Source organism: Protopterus annectens, chromosome 2.part0 (assembly GCF_019279795.1).
Source record: "Protopterus annectens isolate FY-2018-M chromosome 2.part0, PAN1.0, whole genome shotgun sequence".
Taxonomy (NCBI): Eukaryota; Metazoa; Chordata; order Ceratodontiformes; family Protopteridae; genus Protopterus; species Protopterus annectens.
This window is the reverse complement of record NC_056728.1, coordinates 1,466,858,025-1,466,876,047: the sequence shown is the minus strand read 5'-3', so window position 1 is coordinate 1,466,876,047 and position 18,023 is coordinate 1,466,858,025.

Sequence of the window (18,023 nt, the reverse complement as noted above, 5' to 3'; positions counted from 1 at the left end):
TCAACCACACAACCATTACACCACTGCCCAAAAAATCCTTTTATTTCTACCGCACAGGCAATTCATACCTACTATTAATCTTTGTCTCTTATGATAGTTGATGGAAAATCTTGTCTACATTCAAACTGGCAGCTATGCCAATGAATATAGCTTTTTTTTTTTTGTTCACTGGCAGTACAGTTTCCACAAAGATCTTAACTCATTCACTCTCATTTATGATAACATAAACAGGTGCCCTTTTTCATTGATGCCACTTTTGTTATCACGAAGAGAGTCCCTGGTATGGTGGGTTACTCTCCTTTACATAGAAAACTGTAAATCCTACGATTTAATGAGGGACATGAGGGACCATAACATGGCTCAAAATCTATCTCCATAGAAGGACTTTCAAAGTCTAATCAAATGAAATTCTACCTGATCTTGGTTCCTGTCATTTTGGTGTCCCTTTGAGAGCCATATCTGGAAGTATACATTTTTTTCACTCTATTTGTTAACCTTATTTCCACCAGTCACAAATCTGTCAACCTAACATTATTTAGAAGTAAGAAACTCTGATGCTTCCATACAAGCAGGGTTGCAGGAATGCTTCTTTAAAGTATGAATGTGAGTTTAGATAAATATGTTATGAATAAATATAAATCAGCATGCATGCTGATGGAAACTGTATAAAAAAATTAAAAAAAAACTACTCAACCCCTCCAGGTTCACAAAACCTTAATGACATGACTTGTATATAATCTACATCCCACACATATCTAAGTTTGTGGATTGACCAAATCCTTTTTTTATGCATCATATTAAGGTGATAAGAAAGATAAACAATTGTGAAAGATTGTCTATCATACATTTGTATGCAGGAAATTGTATGCATGTCCTCAGTCCAATTCAGTAAAATCCAGCCAAAACGTCATTAACAAATGGACAATAGGTAACCCATTCTATAGATTTCAGATTTGTTTGTCTTTCTAGTATTCATGAACACACAGATTCTTCTTAAAGAAGGCAAAGTGTCTCCTTGTCAATGTATGCACCCTACAGCTTTCTAGGCTTATTTTTAAACTTCTGCAAGTAGGCGACTTCCTATTTGTAGCTGAATGTAAGACAGAGATTGTAGATAGATGCTAATATCGTTAAATACTAACAGATTAAAAGAAAATGACAAACTTTGTTTTGCCAATTGATTAAAAGATGTTTCCAAATGTGTCCCTGACAACCATACACTGTTTCTTTCAGGCCATCGGAAAAAGAGAAACTACTCAGCTTATATGAGCTAGCTAACAAGCTAATCTGGTCAGAATTAAAAATTACCAATGCATTAAAGGTATTAACATAATTATTTTGAAAATGAATGGCATTTCTTCTATGGGGCTGCTCAATAACTTCCAATACCACAACAGTGCAAAGAAATTAAATAAAAAATAACAAAACTGGCCAACAAATAAATCTAAATTTTAATAAAAACTCTAGCACCTCAGCTTGTATGCCTTCAAGGAGTAGAGGCACTATAGTAGACACAAGAGTTTATATTAAGATTTGATTTTTTTTTGACCAGTTTTGTTCATAGTTTCATAGGTTCATAGGTTGGCACTATGCTATTGGCCCTAGGGCCTATACAAGCCTAGCCATAACAATTCCCTGGATATTTCTTCCCACAATGTTTACTTCCTTGAAACCCTGTCTAGCAGGGTGGCTGACATGATCCCTGGGGTGAATTTCCTATCTCCCATCCAATCGTCAAGGTTCCTTTTGAAAAGGGCCAAGGAGGCGCACTGCTTGACATGTATGGGCAGTCTATTCCAGAGCATGTGGAGTTTCTGGTTCAAGAACCTACCCTCCAGCATGTTTTGGTCATTACAATGACAAGGTTTAGATCCCTGGGGTGTGTGGCTCTGAGGGATTGGTATTTCTTTTAAGTGGAGCATGTCCAACAGCTCAGGGTTTGACATGGCCTTGTATGTTAAGCATAGATCGCCTCTGAATAGACGATATGCCACAGAATATAACTACATGTAGTATAGTATAGTATAGTATAGTACAGTATAGTATAGTATAACTACTATCCGCTTACCTCCACTACTGTATTTAAATCATTATAATTTATAATCATGTTGGCTTTCTAATTCCAGAAGAAGAAATTTACCTAATTATTTTGAAATGCTCTCATTCACTTAACTATTTATATTAAATTTGCCTTTCTTTGTTAGTGGAGGCTTTGTAATATGCTAAAAACATATTTAAATCTTATGTGCCTTGAGAACTGGGATATGGCTGACGGGTAATATTGAGAGTACTCTTAGCTACTCAGTTAAACAAATATGCCGATAAATGCATACATAAAAATACTGAGGCTACAGAGGCTACAGAAATATATGACAATAGAAAAGACATAGGCTGGGATTCAGTAATCCTGCGAGTAAGACTAACCAAGTCTTACTCGGAGACTGCCGTGTAAGACTACGACGTCAGCACGTCATGCATATGCATGAGGGCGCTGACTCAACTGGAAGGCTTACATGGAGCATGTAAGACTGCAGGGGGCAGTCCAAATATCCACGCCCCTGTAACCATATAAAGTGAAAATGACAAATGCAATGAGCGAGTCCGCTGAAATGCACACATAGCAAACAGTACACATCCCCACATACTAAACCCCTTTGTAAACGTAAAATGTAAACTAATTTTTTTTTTTTTATTGTAAAATACTGGTAGAGCAAACCAAGGCACAAAGTCAATAAAAGTATCATAAAAACGTTTTATTTGTGTAAGCGCTTTCACTGCTGCTTAGACCTGCTGCTTCATCAGACATTCTAAAACCATTTTGTCCATTACATTTTAAAGAATTCTCTTGCCAATGGCAACACATTAACTATCATTGTTTAATTGGTCTATTAAAGAGACAAGCCATATTTAACAGATATATATATATATATATATATATATATATATATATATATATATATACATACTACAACATAAATAAAATTATGTACATAAAAATATACAATTACAGAACACTTCATAAGAACCGAACATATAAACCGTATATTCTTTTATTTAAACCTCCTGTTTTTTAAACCTCCTGTTCTTTAAAATAGGCTTGATGCATATTTTATTATTCAGACCTTTACCTTTGTTACCTCTCATTCTAATAATCCATCTCAGTTCAGTGGATTCCACCTTATTCTCTATGTCACCCCCACGAACATTATCATAGATTAACTCCAAAACCATAAATTTAAAATTATGCGATGTATCATTTAGTGCAATATGTTTAGCCAAAGCATTAGTGCGTATAGAATTGTTTATACAATAAATATGTTCTCTTATTCTGTCATAAAGGCGACAATCTGTTTTACCTATATAGAAACTATTACAGGTCTGGCATATAGCTAAATATACTAAGTGGATGGTATTACAATCAGCCAGGACCTGAAAATGAAGAAGTTTTCCTGTATCAGGATGTAAAAACTCACTTGAACTATCAATAAATTTACACCAATTACAATTTTTACAAGGGAGAGTACCGTTTACTTGGTTTAAATCAGAATGCATAGCTTCTTTGGGGAAGCATAATAATCTTTTCAGATTCTTTTTATTTTTATATGTAAACCTAGGTTTTTTGCCCACTATAGAGGCTACTTCTAAGTCAGTAGTTAGTATAGACCAATTATTTTTTACGATTTTCTCTATACTACAGATGTTTCCTGAGTGATTAAGAGGCATCCTAAGCAGATGTTCATCTCTGTCAGTCTGCGAAGAATTTCCTCTTAGTCTGTCTAAAAAATACGGTTTCCCCTCTTTACTATGGGACTCTACTACCTTATTTAAAACAGTGTCAACTTCTCTTTGACTATAACCTCTCTGACTAAATCGCATTGAGAGAGAGAGTTTCTTCATTAAAATCTGCATCACTAGCATTTAACCTAGATGCACGAAGGCCTTGGCTTTTAATAATATTGCGATAAATGTGTGGTGGATGCATACTTTTTCTATGTAAATATTTGTTACTATAGCAACTCTTTCTATATGTTTTAGGAGAAAAAGTATTATCTGGTAACCTAAAAATGGTAACATCCAGAACATTTATGGAACTCATAGAATAACTGATGGTAAATTTTAAGAATGAAGTAGATGAGTTTAAAAATTCATAAAAATTCAAAAATGAATTTAAATCACCATCCCATAACATAAAAAGGTCATCCACAAATCTCCTGTAAAAAAACAACTTCTGAAAATTTCATGAGTATGTTTGTGACTTCCCATTGGGCCATAACAATATTAGCGTAGCTATTGGCACTGGAGGTGCCCATAGCTACGCCCTTTTTCTGTAAATAAAACTGACCATCAAAAGCAAAAGCATTATTCTCTAAAATAATTTCCATAAACAAACATAATAGTTCTATAAATGTAGCATTAAATTTACTATTAATGCAAATATATTCCTTTAGTGTGTCTATACCTATATAATTTGGAATACAAGTAAATAAAGACTGAACATCTAAAGTAACTAATAAAAAAGAAGTACAATTTTTGTCTTTCACAAAAGAATGTAAATCACATAAAAATTTTTTTGTATCAATTAAAACATACTTATTGTTGTTTAAAACACTTCGAAGCTGTTTCTCAAGAAAGATAGACATATTCTCTGTGCATCAGCCTCTGCCAGATACTATAGGCCTAAAGGACGGTTTGTATGCATCTTTATGGATTTTTGGCAATCCTTGTAAACAAGGAATAGTATTTACAACATACAAAATACTTGTATTGTTCCATAGTAATGTTACGTCCTAATAAACAGTCATTTAAAGTACTATCGACTCTCAGAATAATAACATCAGTGTCTGCCATATTAATGAGACTATAAGTCTCTGTATCACTAAGCTTAAACATCATCTCATTCACGTAATATTTTCTAACCATCACTACTGTTGGACCTCCTCTATCAGCAAGTTTAATAATTATTGAAGTATTAGAAGATAAATTTCTGAGCACTAAGCGCTCTGAACTATTTAGATTAAAATTAACTTTCCCCATTTTCCTGTTGTTAAATAGTGAAAGAATGTCATTCTCACATTTCTTCTCAAAAACTTCAACTGTTGCAATATTACTTGATATATAAATACTAGGTTTCCTAAACTGAGTACTATCCTTTCCAACAGTTTCATTGCTTTTATATTGCACTTTTAACATGATATTACATGTAAACATTTTTAAATCAACAATACAGTCTGTAATATCAGTCAGTTGAATAGGTATAAAACTCATACCGCTGTTTAGCAGGGAAATTTCCTCTGCTGACAATATATATGAAGAAATGTTCCAAATTAAGAGCCTGCTGGTTTCTGCGCATTGTCTTCAAGGTTTGTTTGTCAATATTGTCTGAATTCAGTTTGCGTTTCAACCTGCCTCTGCTGAACAAACGTGTGTTGACAGAAGAATTTATTGGAAAAGGGAAAGAATGGCCATTCTTATTTTGGTTGACTGTTCCATGTAGTTGTTGTTCAATAGTGACACTGCTCACTGAGAAAACAAGCGGGTGTGCACTGTGGTTAACATTGGTTACCCATTCTATAGATTTCAGATTTGTTTGTCTTTCTAGTATTCATGAACACACAGATTCCTCTTAAAGAAGGCAAAGTGTCTCCCTGTCAATGTATATGCCACCCTACACCTTTCTATGCTTATTTTTAAACTTCTGCAAGTAGGCGACTTCCAATTTGTAGCTGAATGTAAGACAGAGATTGTAGATAGATGCTAATATCTTTAAATACTAGCAAATTAAAAGAAAATGACAAACTTTATTTTGCCAATTGATTAAAAGATGTTTCCAAATGTGTCCCTGACAACCATACACTGTTCCTTTCAGGCCATGGGAAAGAGATTAACTACTCAGCTTTTATGAGCTAGCTTACCAGCTAATCTGGTCAGAATTAAAAATTACCAATGCATTAAAGGTATTAACATAATTATTTTGAAAATGAATGGCATTTCTTCTATGGGGCTGTTCAATAACTTCTAATACCACAACAGTGCAAAGAAATTAAATAAAAAACAACAAAACTGGCCAACAAATAAATCAAAATTTTTATAAAAACTCTAGCACCTCAGCTTGTATGCCTTCAAGGAGTAGAGGCACTGCAGTAGACACAAGAGTTTATATTAAGATTTGATTTATTTTTTGACCAGTTTTGTTCATAGGTTCATAGGTTCATATGTTGGTACTATGCTATTGGCCCTAGGGCCTATACAAGCCTAGCCATAACAATTTCCTGGATATTTCTTCCCACAATGTTTACTTCCTTGAGCCCCTGTCTAGCAGGGTGACTGACATGATCCCTGGGGTGAATTTCCTATCTCCCATCCAATCGTCAAGGTTCCATTTGAAAAGGGCCAAGGAGGCACTCTGCTTGACATGTATGGGCAGTCTATTCCAGAGCATGGGGAGTCTCTGGTTCAGGAACCTACCCACCAGCATGTTTTGTTCATTGTGATGGCAAGGTTTAAATCCCTGGGGCGTGTGGCTCTGAGGGATTGGGATTTCTTTTAAGTGGAGCATGTTCAACAGCTCAGGGTTTAACATGGCCTTGTATGTTAAGCAGAGATCGCCTCTGAGTAGACGACATGTCACAGAGTATAGCTACATATAGTATAGTACAGTATAGTATAGTATAACTACTATCTGCTTACCTCCACTCTTGTATTTAAATCATTATAATTTATAATCATGTTGGCTTTCTAATTCCAGAAGAAGAAATGTACCTAATTATTTTGAAATGCTCTCATTCATTTAACTATTTATATTAAATGTACCTTTCTTTGTTAGTGGATGCTTTGTAATTTGCTAAAAACATATTTAAATCTTATGTGCCTTGAGAACTGGGATATGGCTGATGGGTAATATTGAGAGTACTCTTAGCTACTCAGTTAAACAAATATGCAGATAAATGCATAAATAAAAATACTGAGGCTACAGAGGCTACAGAAATATATGACAATAGAAAAGACATAGGCCGGGATTCAGTAATCCTTCGAGTAAGACTAACCAAGTCTTACTCAGAGATTGCCATTTAAGACTACGATGTTAGCCCATCATGCATATGCATGAGGGTGCTGACTCAACTGGAAGACTTACACGGAGCATGTAAGACTGTAGCTGGCATGTCGGACAGCCGAGCAGTCCAAATATCCACGCCCCTGTAACCATATAAAGTGAAAATGACAAATGCAATGAGCGAGTCAGCTGAAATGCACACATAGCAAACAGTACACATCCCCACATACTAAACCCCTTTGTAAATGTAAAATGTAAACTAATTTTTTTTTATAATTCCTGATATAGCTGCCTGTATTTGCACGTGTTTGCGTGGGTGTGCCCATTGCTTAGCTGCAGTTAGCTTTTTCAACAACGAAGAGCATAATAAGAAATGTTTATGCAAATCAAGCCAAATAGCAATAGCGTAGTGGTAGAGCGTTCCCACAAAAAGCAGGCATTCCCTGTTTTAGTCTCACCACTCCCCTGTCTATTTTATGTTTTAAATTAGTATATAAAATAATTCCTGACATATATGAATGAAATTTTAGTAAAAAGCATTGAAATAGCCTATGTATTAGTGAACAAAATGTATACATATAAAGATAAGAAGGTGAGCAGCATTAAGGATATTAACATATAATTGCCCATAGCTAAGCAGGGTTTTACCTAGCGCAATATAATTGCCCATGGCTAAGTAGCGTTTTACCTAGCGCAATATAATTGCCCATAGATAAACAGGGTTTTACCTAGAGCAATATTATTACCCATAGCTAAGCAGAGCTTTACCTAGCGCAATAGGTTTGTGCGGAGCTGCGCACCGCGCTAACCAGCACACCGTCGGGCAACGTGGAGCAACGTTGTGCAAAGTGGCCTAAACACAGCCACACCCCCTAGCCTGTCTGGACAGTAGTAAAATAAAAAGCAATGATAAGGTTCGAACCCGGGACACTGTGCACCATAATCAAAGTACTGAACCACTAAGCCATGGCAGCTTAGCATAAACATACACTGTTAACATACATATACTTATAAATGGAAGCTTAACCATTGCTAAGTAGGTCTGCTGTCAGCCGAGAATTTTCAAACACGGCCAATCACAAATAAGTGCGGGAAATGCGGCATATTTAAACTCCATAGGTGGGAATACTCACCATAACCGATTGTAGCTCCCATCTGCAGTCAGAATGGCTGGTGCTGGAGAGGGTACATGCTTTTGAGCGCAACGCTGGGGCATCGAGGAGTCAAAATACATGGTTTGGCTCCTTGTCCACCATCATGAGTCAAGACTCCTCCAGGGCCAATTCCAAGGGACGGAGTACAAAGCAGAGGCTTGGAACCGGTTAGCTCATGATCTCACCAGTGCCACAGGCGTCCCTTGGACTGGTGAGCAGGTCCGTCACCACCATGCAGACCTGAAGAGATGGAAGCAGGACCTACTGAACTGATGGATACAGGAGGCCCGTGACATGCAAGATGCCCCACTAATGAGTAGGTAGCCATGGAATGAAGTATGTAAGACAAGCTAATGTAGTCTATATAATGGATATGTATGTCTCAATGTTCCTTCATTTACTTCACAGCTGCAGGTGTCCGTGCTGCGAATCAGCAAGCCTATGCAGATAGGCTGCTAAGGCTGTGCCACCATGTATTGTTATATAAAATAGGTGAGAGAGCCTGAAAAAAAGTGTTGTAGCCCAATAATAAAGCCATAAAATGCCCTGAATAATTTCTCTGCATGTACTGTTATATAAAATAAGTCAGAGAGCCAGAAAAAGAGTGTTGTAACCCATTAATAAAGGTAAAATAAGTCTGGAATAATATTTCTGCATGTACTGTTATATAAAATAAGTGAGCAAGCCTGAAAAAGAGTGTTGTACCCTATTAATAAAGGTATAATACATCTTGAATAAGTCTTCTGCATGCACTGTAATATCAAATAAATGAGAGAGCCACTAGAAAAGTATGTAATGTAATAAATAAAGGTATAAAACTCGGAGTGTGTCTGTGTCACTTACTTAGAAATGTTGTTGTACCCTTGTATTATATAAATAGTACTGTTGTATTAAGCGCTGTCAACCCACAGTTGGGCAGTCCCATATAAAGTGGATGAAGGAAGTAGCAGTAGCTGTGAAGCATATATACAGTCCTCAACAGTTGTTTAATGGTTGGCATACATAGGCAGATCTGGCACATGAGTAGCTTGTTAATGTGTTCCCCAGAAAAGTAAGTGTGCTACTTGAAATGTAGGGTTCTGTAGAAATATAACCGAAACTGTCATGTGAACACATCCAGATATGTAGATATATAAATATAAATAAAATATATAACTATGTAGCAGTAACATCTGCATCTTGGACAGTTAGTATGTCAGATATAGGTCAGGTATAAAATGAACTAGCCAAACCCATCACACAACCTAATGCACGTTGCCTAGTGTAATAATACATGTAGGGGATATACACCTGCAGTCAGTAGGAATGTAGTGTAAACTATAAGTACTTATAAGATGTTAATGGAGGTATCTTTTTACACCCTACTGTATGTGCATAAAAAATGCAATTCCACACCTCAATGGGTATGTGTAATCTCAAAACATTTGTTGGGACATATGTCCTATTGTTCTATAAATATCTGCATTTACTTTGATGCATGCACCCTGTTCAAACACCACAATCTTGGTGGCCTGTTGCCACCAATCATCCCTGCATGCTGTTGGAATGTCCACTGTCATTCAATATATGCATGTGTTATGCTTGCTGTTCAACTGCTGGAACCCTGGTGTGTTAGGTTAATAGGAATATTACTGCATGCTGTTACAACTAATTTGGAATGCTGTTATCTATGTTGTAATTAAACACACCTAAACACAGAACGTATGGGAAGGCCGGTCCCAGCGGACCCACCTGTCCCTCCTCAGCTGACGATTGCACCTGGCACCAGCAGGTCCGGTGCCCAGCCCAGGCTCGCCTCCTCCATTGGTCCTGTGCCACCTTCATGTAGAAGCGCTGCAGGGGATGGGGCTCATCTCCCCCCGTGCAAGCGTGGGTAGAGAAGGCCACCTGTCAACCTCTGAAGAGTCCGGGCTGTGGTGCATAGAGAGACCCAGTGTTCAGTTGCTGATTCCCTATGCCAGCTCAAGGCAAGAGTGGCGCAACTCATGGGTGAGACTGCCCCTCCTATGCAGCCCCCAGCACAGCCACCCTTGAGGCTGTGATGGTGCAGTGGTGACTGCCCATGGGTGGGGATCGCAGTTCCACTGTTACAATCTGTGGGCTCATGGGCTTGCAATTTCCAAACATCCGTCCCCATCAATTGTGTTCACTCACCCCATGTGTCATATTCCGCACCTGTATGCGTCTTGTTTGCCTTGTCTGTTTACCTCCCCAACCTACCTCCCCAAATATACCTACTTCCTCTACCTCACGTTCCACTCTCACCTGAAAAAAAAAAAAAAAGGGCAATCTGTTCCCACAAAAAAATATGCCCCATACATAGCTGCCCATTTTGCACACGTCCACTGGACATATAAACTGATAATTATAATTGGCAGTACAACATACTTTATTGTCCTCACCCCTATCTCAGGGGTGGAAAGTTTCAAATCTCACTCCAAATTTCTAACATATGCACAGCTGTTGCTGGTAAAGAAATGGGCAGCTATGAACCTTCCCTACACCCGTCCTGCACATCCCGAGCTGGTTTCCCTACTGTCTTTCCCTCTTTGTGCCCCCTTTTTCACCACTTTCCTATCTCCCCATTTTCTTTTCTTTCAAAGAAATTAGTGCGAGGGTTAGCCGGTGTAAGCACTTTTAAGCAGTAGTTAGTGGGTTTGAGCGATTGTGTGTATGTGTGCGCTTAGCTAAGTATTGCTAAGCGTCTCACGAACCTGCGCAAACCCACTTACAACTGCTTAAAAGTGCCTTAGTCACTCTGTATGTGAGGGCCCTTGTTCTGCTCAGCAGCAAAATAAAACACTTCTGTCACTCTCGTACCCAGGACCTTGTACACATTACACTGCCTGAAGTACCACTAAGCCACAGTAGATATACAACAACTTGGTGCTGAAATAAATATATCATGCATTACAATGAGTGAATGTAAAGGGGAAATAGGAATGCCATAACACAAATCTTGTTCTGTGGATCTTTACCAGCAGTTGTTGTGGAATTGCATGACATGACTGTGAAAAGAGAACCAGCCATTCTAGCAGGAAATAAAGCTACAGTAGCACTTTACAAACCCCACACAGTATCAGAGCAGGATAAACACTGGCATATTTCAATAAGGCAGATGCCATACTTCCCAACTGTGACTGCTTTTCAGGGATGTCCCTGATTCATAAACATATGTTAGCTGTATCCCTCAGAATTCCTCTGAAAAGTACTGATGTTAGGCCGGAAAGTGGGGAATTACACTTAATGAATAATGTCAATAAGTAAGAGTACACACTGCATGCACATCAGAAAAGGTGTATTAATACATATGCTCTGATTCTCTCACAGTCTCAACTTAATGTCTGTAATATATTACAGGTGTACCCCACTTATATGTACCTTTCCCTGAGGCTGTTCAGATATATACCTGAGTGTATCAGAGGCCTGGCAGAGGTAGAAACAGACAGGTGTTTCAGCTTTTCTGCTGTTACACACTCTGCAAATAGCTGTGGAATGAGTCCCACAAGCATACCCTTATGTAGGAGTACAACACAGAAATATCAAAGGATGTAGCCATGTACTGGTAGCAACCAACTGTGACAATGCCATTGTTCCAGTGCAGAAAAGACCGGTGTGGTGCACAGACAAAGAATAATAGGCTAACATCTGGCTACCATCTGGATATATCTACAGGTGGGAGCTACGCAGACAGACTACTTGCCTTGTTAGACTAAGAGGTACACAGCAACCCTGTATGTTCAGCAAGATAAACATCACACAATAATATATAATGCTGTCTGTATTTCTGCACCCCTACCCAAAAGAACAATATACCTGTGTATTCAGGCTCTACCAAGGATGTAGATAGGCATACTCAGTACTGAAATTTGTCCAGTTGTCTTGAGCAGCCTGTGCTAATGTCAACACAAATAAACAACAAACTGTTCAGAAGTGAGTTAATTAATATTTACAGTATACTAGTTCACAAACAGTTCAGGTGCCAGAAGAATACATTGCAATAACTACTTTAGTATGGCAGTTAATTGTCTAATTAGAAAATAAAGTACATACTCCCATGTATCTTGAGTAAGCATTTGGAGGGGTGAGTAAAATTCTACACTGACAAGTGTGTGCTAGAAGCAGCAACATTCAGGTTTGAGTACAACATGCAAGTCACTGGCTACAATCCTAGCTTTAGATATAAGAAGTATACCAACCTTCTGACTGACACAACGGTGTCCACAGCAAACAAGCATGGGCCCCACTTTGGAAAGCTGAAAGGGCTATGCCTACCTAACTTAGCATTTTATACCAGTGGGCTGCTATGACAGTGAGTACTGCAATTACCACACAGCAGGCTACATGCAATTAGTAAATGGTGGGCACCAATTGGTGCAGAGGCCATCACATGCACATGTGCAGATATCTAGAAAAGCAGGCTGTACTTGCTGTCCACACATGCAATAATCTCATTGCAGCAAGAGAGAGAGAGAGAGAGAGACAGAGACACAGACACAGACAAAGAGACAGAAACAGAGAGACACAGAAAAGGAAAGAGCAACAGCAACAGACAGAGAAAACACAAACCAAAAAAAAAAAAAAAAACTGAAAACAAAAAATTATTTCCTTTAAAAACAGACAGAAAAAGAAATGCAAAGGAAAGGTATGTAACACATATGTATTTGCTGGCATGTAGTAGATGTTTTTGAAGAGTACTCTACAAACTGTGAATCATCCATATGTGGCAGCAATACATATCTATATGTATCTGTACATGTGCATAGGGCAAGGGACATACTGCAACTGTTTGTGAAGGGTGTGTATATATATATATATATATATATATATATATATATATATATATATATATATATATATATATATATGTTGTTGAAAGTTGTTATGTGCATATTTCTATGTAGGTTGTAGTGTGTGGCAAAGAAATCAGCATGCAGTGCTGGTATATGACGTGTGATGGTTAAACACTGTGGGTATGCTCTGTCAGTTTTGCAGTGTTGCAGCCAGTGAGGCCTGCTAAAGCTATATGGGCTGAGGACACCTTCAATGCAGTCTGCACAACACTGTGCAATATTATTACATAATTGTATATCTCACAACTGTCGCATAATTGATATTCCCACCATGAATAGTGGACTGTATATGTGCCTATATGTACATCTGTCTGTACAGCAATGGATGTTTATATGTATGTGTGTATGTATGTGTATGTGTATGTATGTATATATATATATCTACATATATATATATATATATATATATATATATATATATATATATACATATATATAGAGAGAGAGAGGGAGAGAGACATGGGGCATACCTACTGCGACAGGTGCCTGGCGAACAAGGTATGGACTGAAGGTCAGTGTTGACACTGCAGTGCTATCCCTTCTTGCCAGAACACTGTACCCATTAACTACCACATAGCTGGTAGTCTACCTAACACCAAAGGTGTGATAAGGGAACATGGGACACAGGTGGACAGTAGCCTCCCCTTTGATAATTGCAGTGCCACACTAGTCATGTACTCTGTCTAAGTGGTACACGTCATCACAAAAGGTGTGTCATCTAGGGAAATATAGGTCAGTGTTCCCCTCTACTCATCACACTTAAAACCCATTAGAGAGTACAATGCCCCATGTGGTATGTACCTCACATGACAACTACAGCAACTGGAAAGGCCACAGGCATACCTCACAAAGAGTAATACTGGCCTCAAACAGATGCCCTATGCAGACCGACTCGCAAAACCACGGCTATACTCTGTTGCATACCGCCTACCCAGAGGTGACCTCTGCCTAACATACAGAGCTATGTCACACCCATAGCTGTTGGACATCCTCCACGTAATCATATTACAGTCCCTCCCAGATATACGCTCTAGGACCCTAAACCTTGTCAGCTCACTAAACAACACATGCTGGAGGGATAGATTCCTATCTCAGAGACATGCCATACTCTGGAACAAACCACCTGTCAATAGCAAACAAAGCTTCTCATTGGCAGTTGTCATAAATACTCCTGATGATTGTTTGGGAGATAGGAAATACAACCTAGGAATCACCTCTGTGGCTCTGGTTGACAGGGGCAAGTGAAATTAAATTACATGTGTGTCAAAGGCCAGGGTAGCATATGGCTAGGCTGCTGTAAGCCCTAGGGCCAATAGTGTATTACCTACCCATGACATGATGCACACACACATGTACTTAGTGCAATAATTGCTATGTGAGGTTGACTGAGTGTGATGGTGAATGTGCTGGAATGTGTGCAAGGTCTGTAAAGGTGTGATAGCGTAGTGTGAAATTGTATCTGTCATGGTAGTATGTGTCCTAGCTGTGATCCCAGCAAAAGATGTGTATGCTATTGCTAGGCAGAAAAAGTAGTATGGCATACGGTGTGATGTAGTCCCTTGTTGTCGACTGTGGTGTCCCATTGTTGGCTCAAGCAATACATGTATGCTTAGTGAGTGGTACTGCTGGTGAATCCAACTCCCATATGAACTGTAGTACTACCTGAAGATGTAGGCCTAAACAGTACAGTATGGTGTATGTTCACATTTCCTGGAAACACAGTTTTGTGTGTTCCCTGTAGTCCTTACAGATTACATACCTCAGTCATAAGGATTTGTAAGTAGTGACACACAGTACTGTATGGTTCACAGGTAAAGATCAACTGGGTTGGCATACATTTGTGTGTTGTATGTATGTCTGATGTGTGTGTAATTATGCCTGTACCATGCTCTCAATCATATCTGTGTTACAGGGTATAAGTGTGTATCTAGCAACATGTATAGTCTAGTACAGCAGTATGCCACATATATTAACAACTGTGCACATATATTAGGCAGAGGTTTGGCATCAAAGACTACTGTGGTATACTGGTAATACTGTAACTGTACTTTACATTCATTGCAATGGATGATATCTTTCTTTATGCATTACCTTGATATATACCTCCTGTGGCTAGGTGGTGCATTGTGTCACATACAGTGTGCCATGTACTGGTGTATAGTCTTACATACTGGCTTCTCTTTGCTGCTGTGCATGGTTTGATATATAGAGTGTGGCAGGCACTGTCAGCCAGTTGTGGCCTGAGCACTAATAGGTGTTATTGAACATGTGTATCATCTGACAACCAATCAGATGCGACATATGGCAGGTAACTGATATCTGTATTTTAGGATGTTAAGTGTGCCACATGACTTGCTCACACATCTTGTTTAATTGTCTTCCAGGGGTATGTCCCACCAAAGAAACCCATGTTATACAGCTGCAGAGGAAGCCAAAATACACAACAGCCTGGTGCAGCACTACACCCTGCTGTTCTCTAGAACCAGTCAGGACCAGCATGAGCGGACTGCACTGTGGCAAGATCTCATTCATCGGGTAAATGACATAGGCATGCATAACCGGACATATGAGCAGGTAAGCCATCACTGCAGTGATTTAATTAGACATGTACGGCGGCATGCGTCTGATATCTGTCGACAAAAGCTTGCCACAGGTGGTGGGTTGCCATTCACCCCCACCACCAGAGTGGAGGAGCTGCTCCTAAGCATGGTGGCTCCTGGCCAACCACAGGAACAGCAACTTACATGTGTCATCATGGAGGCCGGAGCCACCCAGCATGTTGACATGGAGCATGCAGGTAACATGACCTATCTGTAGACTACTGTTACCTGTATTGGTAGATAATGCACATGTGACATGTGTACTGTGTGTTTAGCAGTTGTACTGCATAGTGTTGTGCAGTACTGATATTTGGAATATAATCTGTATGCCTGTGACTGTCGACTGTTGTACTACTGTAGTTTAGCAAACTCACAGTAGTAATGGCACAGTTGTGGCCACTGACAAACTGACTCATATTCTTGTAGGTCCATCTGGTGAGACAGCAAGGCAGCTGGTTGATGCTGGTGAGTGTGTTACAATTTTAATATTGCTAATGAAATGTGCATGTCATAGGTGAGGTGTAGGCCATGTACATGTAACACACCTAAGCATAATGCACGCTATGCATATTTGCTGTGAGACTATGCACATCTAAGTAATGACAGTAGCTGCCTCAATCACATGCAATACACAGAGTATCACACACAATTGTGACAACACCGTACTGGACATTGGATAGGCATAGTTGATACACATGTTCACAACATACACAACTTTGTCATACTCAGTACACCTTAACATGCTACACATAGCGTATCCAGACACCCGCTGTAAGGTCACACTTCAGTATCCCACATGTCATCCACACAGCACACATAACATACTTGAGGGGTAGAGGCCTATCATTGGGCTGTGCGACACTCAACACATAGCACATTCATGTTAGTCAATGCTCCCTATTGGGCACCTTACAAACCCATGTAACAAGTGGCTATGAGGCCAGTCACTGAACAACAACACACATGCATCAAAGCATGTATACTGTTATTAACATGGGCTGCCTACACTTGCACTGCATGGTCTTGAACAACAGACTTTCTGCATGCTGACATGTGTGATATGACTGTTTGCCTTGTGATACTGTAACCCACCTTCAACCACTATTAAGTATGTTTTGGATTGCTGGTGATGTGTGTGGGTATCTTCTGTAGTGAGGAGTGTATTTGTGTGCATGTGTGCATGTGTGCATGTGTTCATGTGTGCATGTGTTCATATGTGCATGTGTGCATGTGTGCATGTGTTCATGTGTGCATGTGTTCATGTGTGCCGACATCATGTACAGGTCATAAAGTGTGTTTCTTGTCTCCCTCCCACAGGTGCCGTGTTAGGGCTGGTTCACTGCAGCAGAGAAACTGATGTCACTGATCCACATAGTGATAATGAAGATAGGTGTGTTGAGGCACAGGTGTGTTTGCCAGGGTCTGTCATTGGGCCACCAATCAACAGTACACTGCTGTCCACCCCATCCATGCATACAGTCATACTGCCAATACACCCATCACCAATGCCCATAGCTGAGGGACAGAGTACTGTTGGCATTGGCCAGGACAATGTGGTATCCATGGCACATGCATCCCAACACAGCAGCCATACCCAGATGTCTGGAAGGGTACCACATAGGCAGATGTCCCGGTGATCTCGTAGGAGCACTGCTGCTCATCATGCCACTGGCAGATGTGCCACAGGTCTGACAACTTCACGCATGTTCCAGGCTATCATGGAGGCACAGGCACATATGGAAAGGTACACCAGACAGGGACTAATGGCACAGAGGGCCCATTACACCACTGTTATTGATAGTATCCATGACCTAGCAGGTGCCATCCGACATTACACCGAGGTCACTGCTAGACGTTGGGGAGAGATATTAGACATCCTCCGCAATGGCATGTCCATGTGTCAGGACAGTGTGGGATGGTTGAGACGTCGACGTGTATGTATGCCAGCAACATCAGCAGCTGGCAGTCACTGCGGATGACCCTCAAGCCACAGCATCTCCCGTAGTGCCAGTACCAGCCCCAGCAATGTTGGGGGTGGGCTGTCCATAGAATGTCCTAGAAGATCACGTGCACGTGGCTCTGGACAGTCCCAGCAGGGACCTGTGTCCAGTGTACATCCATCCACCTCTGGGGATAGTACCCAGTCTGGCTTAGTACCTGATAGTGTCAGTAGTACCCCTGCCAGGCACAGGTACCATATCCATGGCCAGAGATGGTGATCTGTAAAGCCTCGCAGGTATAGTCTGTGGCTGTCCCACAAATACCCGCATATGGCAGCCACATGGTGGTACTGTGTGCATGCATGTACACACACACACACACACACACACACACACACACACACACACACACACACACACAGACA